This window comes from Triticum aestivum, chromosome 5A (assembly GCF_018294505.1).
Source record: "Triticum aestivum cultivar Chinese Spring chromosome 5A, IWGSC CS RefSeq v2.1, whole genome shotgun sequence".
NCBI lineage: Eukaryota > Viridiplantae > Streptophyta > Magnoliopsida > Poales > Poaceae > Triticum > Triticum aestivum.
In genome coordinates, this window is record NC_057806.1 from 169,259,136 (window position 1) to 169,265,648 (window position 6,513).

The following is a 6,513-nucleotide window of genomic DNA, read 5'->3' on the forward strand; positions in this document are numbered from 1 at the left end:
GATGCAGAGGCTGAAGGTCTTTCCCCCTTTTTGAATAAAAAGGTCAACTTATATCCCAAAAGGGAAGAAGAGCCATACAACTATCAAATTGACATGTACATAATGTATATGGAGTTATGGACAAAGGAGCAGAGCAACTAGAGAACAATAAAAGGGGAGGAACTAGATTGTGCATCCTCTGTTCCTAAATACAAGATGTTTTGGTAGTTTAAATTGAACTACCAAAATGTCCTATACTTAGGAATGGAGGGAGTATAATGCAAAAATACCATTGCATCACATCTTCTACAATCTGCAGGAATCCCATGTTGTTGACTTGTTTTTTTCTTTTATTTTCTTTCAGCTATCTTTACTTTGGTTCTCAAGAACCGACTATGGAGGTACAATCTCATCTAATCAAACAATTGGGAAACATGTATAATCCCATCTATTCAAACAGCAGGGCCAACCAGTGTCACATTACATCGCCACAAAACAATCAAGATAAAAACAAGTATCACGGTACATGTCATGCAGGATAGCTGTGGCCTATGCCACCTGATCATGGAGCCAAATGAGGCCTAAGGTTTAGGAGGATTATAGTATTATTTTTGCAGCACGCTATCCTGTTCACGAATGGAATGTTAATTTCTATAGAACCTTGAAGTTTATTTCATTAGTAACAGAATCAAATATTGTGTTGTCTTTTCCTTTCACATGGAATCAAACATAATAATTTGGTATGAATTTGAAATCTGAAGACTAAAATATTATGCTACCTCTTTAGTTGGCAGGGTTTAAATAGAAGTAGGAATAGGAAAAGCAAATGGCATCTTGAATCATATAATAATTGAAAACACAAAAATATTTGATAGAAGTTTGTTTGGTTGCACACAAACTAAAGTTTCCATGAGGTTGGACAAATTGGGATTTTGCAATACAAAATGGATTCTAGAAAGTATTTCTATGATTTCAATCCTACATTCTTTTATAAGAGATAGAATCCTCCAAAATTCCTACAAAATTTCTTTCAACCAAGGAGGCACTGAAACGTTTCCCCTTGTTTGGGGTTATGTACAGCCACACCTGGCAACTCCATTCAGACGAAAACATCGCAGATAGGATTCACTTTGTCATGGCATGGACTGCTTCCCGAGTCAACGACTTGCCTTCCCATCTTACTTCATCATCCTACGCCTTGTGACAGGACTAGGAGGAGTTGCGAGCTAGAAGAACAGATGAAAGGGTGGGGCAACCCATCACTTTGTGCGTTGCGCCTTTGACCAGATGAAGCCATAAGCATGGCTACAGTCGGCGACCAACATGAGCAGAAGTTCTCCTTGACGACTTCCAGTACCGTCGAATAGCAAGATGGCCCAGAATGTGGCAATGGATCACTTTGTGCTCCTGTGACCAGCTGAAGCCATGAGCGTTGCTACAGCTGCGATGAACATCAGCAGCATGAACACCAGCAGAGTGTACATTTTCTTTGACGACTTCCGGTACTCCCCGAATAGCACGATGCTCCAGAATGTGCTCCCAAGTGGCAAAGCCTGATAAACAGCAATGCAGAAGCAGTTAGAATCATAGGTGTAGAGAAGTTTCCTCTTCAATCTGAAAATTATATCTAGGGTTAATTTGATAAATGCCACTCCAAATCTGGCGATTCTGAGAAATGCCACTGCAATTTTCAAACTTTGAAAATTGCCATTTCATGCCATTTCCAGTGGCATTCTTCGAAGTCTGGAGTGGCGTTTTAAACTTTGCAAAAATTGCAGTGGCATTTTTCCAAGTTTGGAAATTGCAGTGGCATTTTTATGAATCACCATAATTGGAGTGGCATTTATCAAATTAACCCTTATATCTACCACAGGATATGTTTTGGCGATTCAATATTATTTTAACATCTTGATTGAATCACACAGAATGCAAACATGGTGCATTTCTCTTCAGAGTGAAGATGTCTTTTTACGGTGCTGGATGCAAACATATAAGAACCACGAGACATTGGTTCAACCAACCTCAACAGCATCAGCAACAGCATAACCAGCAACCTGACCACCCATGAACTGGAAGCCACTGCCCAAACCACAAAGGAGACCGGCAAGAAGAGCCCATTGTGTGCCTTCCCAGTCATTCAGATAGGCCTTGAAGGATGACTTTGGCACGCCGGTCATTGGGCGGTAGAGGAACAAGATGTTCAACCCGATACCAATGACAAAACACGAGATGGAGAAGTAGAAGAAGGCATTGTATACATCCAGATGTGGGACACCGTCTTTCAGGGTGTGCCACTGATCATTGGTGGCCAGATTGAGTGCTGGAGAGAAGAGCGAGAGGCAGACACCAGCAAAGAAAACTTGCCCAAGCCCCTTGAGAGTACTCGATCCAAATACCTGGAAAATGGAGAAGTTTGGCTAGATCAGTTCATTGATGTTGCGATAATAATTATGCTTCTCGCTTTTGAAAACGAGGTTCAGAACAAACATCCAGTACTATCTGAATTATTCTATAATGACTAGTGACAGAATTATGAGTTTACCTTAATTGAACGCCGCCCTTCGAGCTCAATTAGGTATTCTGCAGTTCCTGCCTTAGCTCTGGTGGCATCTTCTGCAGAAGCTCCATTCTCTATGTCCTCTAGTGCATCTGAAATAGGCAAAGTTAGGAACTAGAATCTGCAACTGCGATACATCAATAATACCAGTAGTCATGCACCATATATAACTTGTGTGCTTGGCTCCATACCTCCATTTGTCTTGTTAAATTAGACATTACAGTGATCAGAGCAGCAACAATAAGACGTAAAATGGTTTACAAAGATTGACATCTAATGCACCTAGCCGATGTAAGTGAACCAGTGGGTAATGTGACTCCGTGTGACGTAAAAATGTGCAAGAAAGTGAGACCATGTTACCCAAGGTTGTAGCCATTTGTAGATTCACTTAGTTTTTCTTCATTATCCGCTGCATTAGAAGCGTGTACAACAGTCCTGAGGATGACTGCAACAAGGAAGCATGCCACTCCAGTGAAAAGAATGTCTGCCCTGTTGATGCGGTTGTCCAGGAAATAATTCAGTGTTGTGCCTGAAAATACAACACACGACTTAACAGAAGAAATATTTAAAAAAAAATAAAGAGGCAGCTAAAAATCCAACATGTAATTTGGTGCATCGGTTCTTTCAGTTCAGATATCAGCTATACTTGTATCATCAAAGCTGTTCATATCTTGAGATGTTTTTAAACCTAGACAATAATACCTTGCTAAATGATTCGCCTAAGATTGACACACACTTTTTTGAAGCAACTAGAACTGTCAGATAACCAGTGTTATTGGGCAAAAGACTGACTTAAACCAACTAGTGCTAACCTAGTAATTCAGTCCCTATTGTAATCATTAATAAAGGAGCATTGGGATCAATAATGAGCTGTACGTGACATGTATCATCAGAAGCATAACCAGAAAAAATAATAAGAATGTTTACTACATTCAGTTTGCAGGGATCAACTTACCTATTACAACAACCATACTTGCACAGATAACCTCAGTAACTAAGAGACCCACATATGTCCAAGCATACTGTGTAGAAAGGTTCCCAATACTGAGCACAAGACCCCCTGCCATTGCAAACAGCACCGAAGGCCAGTTATCCTTCATCAAACAATTCACTCTGAATCAGCAAACCAGATGAATCAGCGATTGTCTCATCAGGAAGTTGTTGTATAAATAAACGAATGCTTAGTTAGACAGCTAACTTGACTGAGCTGGGTGAAGAAATTGGGCATGTTTTTCTTGCTCTCCCCAAGCTGGCCCAAGGTGAGCGCAATGAGGACTGCGGCGAGGAGGTTGTTGATTGAGTAATCAAGGTACGTGTGCTGCGGTAGCCGTCCCCTGCGCTCCAGGAGGGTGAGCAATGTTGGCCATGTGCCCAAGAAGAGAAGGGCGGCACACATGAGAGCAATGGCACTGCCTTTGTCTTCTACGATGAATATGTTGAGGCCTTGTTTGATGGAGACCACACAATTCAGTCGGGAGGCCTTCAACCACCTGCAGGCATCAATTGAGAGTTTTCAAGTTAGGAATCTGGAATTAATTCTGAATAGAGATGATCAATGAACACAATGATTTCTTCATCATCAAACCAATTGAGGGTTTCCAAGTTAGGAATCTGGAATTAATTATGTAAAGCTACAAATCCGCAATTAATACTGGATACACATGATCAATGAACACACTGATTTCTTCATCATCAAATCAATTCAGAGTTTTCAAGTTAGGAATCTGGAATTAGTTGTGGATACAAATGATCAATGAAGAGACTTATTTCTTCATCTTCGCAAAGCTTGCATGAAACTGAATGATTTGGAGCACTCATTGCAGATCATATATCAGAACAAAACGTAAAAGAAAAATCAGTCCAATAACCACAAAAAAATAACCAAACATCATGGTCCAGTTTGTTCTAAACCCAAACAAAATTACTAGCGCATATCAGATACTCAAAAGTCCGACTCGATCCGCAGGAGTTTGAGTCTCACAGGCATAGTTAGCTGCCACAAAACTCGTGTGTGCTTGGAGACCAGAGCACCAGTGGAATTGGGGCTTTATAGGCAGGAAGGAAGGGAAAAGAAGTTGCATCCCGAGATGGGTCATTGGAAACCGCGGAGGTGGAAAACCTCTCAATACCCTAGCACACCCACCCACCGGCGGGCGAGCGCGCCTCCCCACCTCTACTACCGTGGACTGCGCCCGGGAGCAGCGGCCGTGTCACGGCGCCGCCGGGTTGGATGCTCTCTCTGCTCGGCCTCGGATTTATCGGCGAAACTAGGAAGGGATACGCACCGACACCGGAGTTGGACAAGACGAGAGGATCGATCCTGATGAAGTTTTGTGTTTGTTCCTCCCCTCGGTTTGGTTGCATTGCGTCGCTAGCTATATATGTATGTTGAGACGGGAGGCGCTTGTCTTCCCTGGTGATTACGGTAATGCGAGGCGGGTTTGTGTTCCTCCCTGTTCCCGGCCAGTTTGCGAGGGAGAGCTGTTGCCCATGCTCGCGGCAGCGCCATGCTACCTCCTCCTCCTTCCTTTGCCTGGACCAACAACGGCCTAGAGGCCCATACCTATCGGGCTACAACAATTCAGTACTAGTAGTACTCTTTTTTAGCTGAATTAGGACAATCCCTATTAGACGCTTGCCTCTTTTTTCTGTTTTTGTTTCTACTTCTTTTCTTTTCTTTTTTTCTTTTTTCCATTTTCTTTCTTTATTTTTATTTCCTTTTTCATGCATTATACAAAGTTCATTGTTTGTTTAAACACAAAAAACCTTCATATATTTACGAAAATTTTCACCCTATATTACGAAAATGTTCAACGTATATTTTTTAAATGTTCATTGAGTATTTTAAAATTGTTCAGCACATATCACAAAAATGTTTGATGTGTATTTAAATATTTGTTCAGCGTGTATCACAAAAATGTTCAGTTTGTATTTAAAATTTGTTCAGCGTCTATTACAAAAGATTTAAATATATGTTTTTAAAAATTGTTCATCGTATAAAATTTCCTATAAAGGTTAGAAATTTCAAAAGTTTGCTCACTCTATGTAAAAAATGTTCATTGTGTATAGGGAAATTGTTTAGTGTGCATTTGAAAAATGTTCGCCACATATTAAAAAAATGTCTAGTGGGTATTTGAAAACATTTCACCTATAATAAAAAGAGTTCAAAGTGTATTTTAAAATTATTTAAAAAAAATTGTTCACATCTTTAAAAAAATTGTTCGAAATTTCCAATTTAGTTACTTTTCACTACTTTTTATAGCACAGTGCTGCTATTTTGTTATTAAAGACCAACATGCCATGGGGTTATCCACTCGCGCAGGCAACCGGGAAGCCCCGTGATCGATTCGGGTGTGTCTATTCCTCGTGTTCAGCGAGACCTAGGGGAAGGCTCGCGTCGAGGTAGTCGCACATGGGCCAGCCCAAGTTCGCTGGAGGGCACATTCCTAGTTTTTTTATGTTTTCTTTTTGCCTTTCTTTTATTATTTTTATACTTTAAAATGTTCTAGATATATATTACAAAAAACACTCTTCAAAGAAGATTTGAATTTTTTTGAATGGGTATTTTAAAAATGTTGAAGAAGTATTTGAAAATGGTGAACACATATTTGAAACATATTGTACAAGTATTTGAAAAATATTGATCATGTATATAAAAAAGTTTTTTTGCGGATGTATATAAACATGTTCAACAGGTATTTCAAATTTTCCAAACAAGTATTTAAACATTATTGAACAAGTATTTGAAAAATGCCGATTATGTATATAAAAATGTTGAAAATGTATTTGTAAAATGTTGAATATGTATTTGAAAAAATGTTGGCAATTATTTGAGAAAATGTTGATCATGTACATAAAAATGTTAAATGAGTATTTTAAAAATATTGAACAAGTATTTAAAACAAATGTTGAACAAGTATTTGAATGAAAAACCCAAAAAGGAACAAAAATCCGGAGAAAAAACAAAAGAAAGCAAA

At 39.4% G+C, this 6,513-nt stretch overlaps 1 pseudogene; it reads right to left on the reverse strand.

The window, feature by feature from the left end:
- Positions 1 to 871: 871 nt before the first annotated feature.
- LOC123106743 (ureide permease 1-like) lies at positions 872 to 4,960 on the reverse strand (annotated as a pseudogene).
- Between the last annotated feature and the right edge of the window lie 1,553 nt (positions 4,961 to 6,513).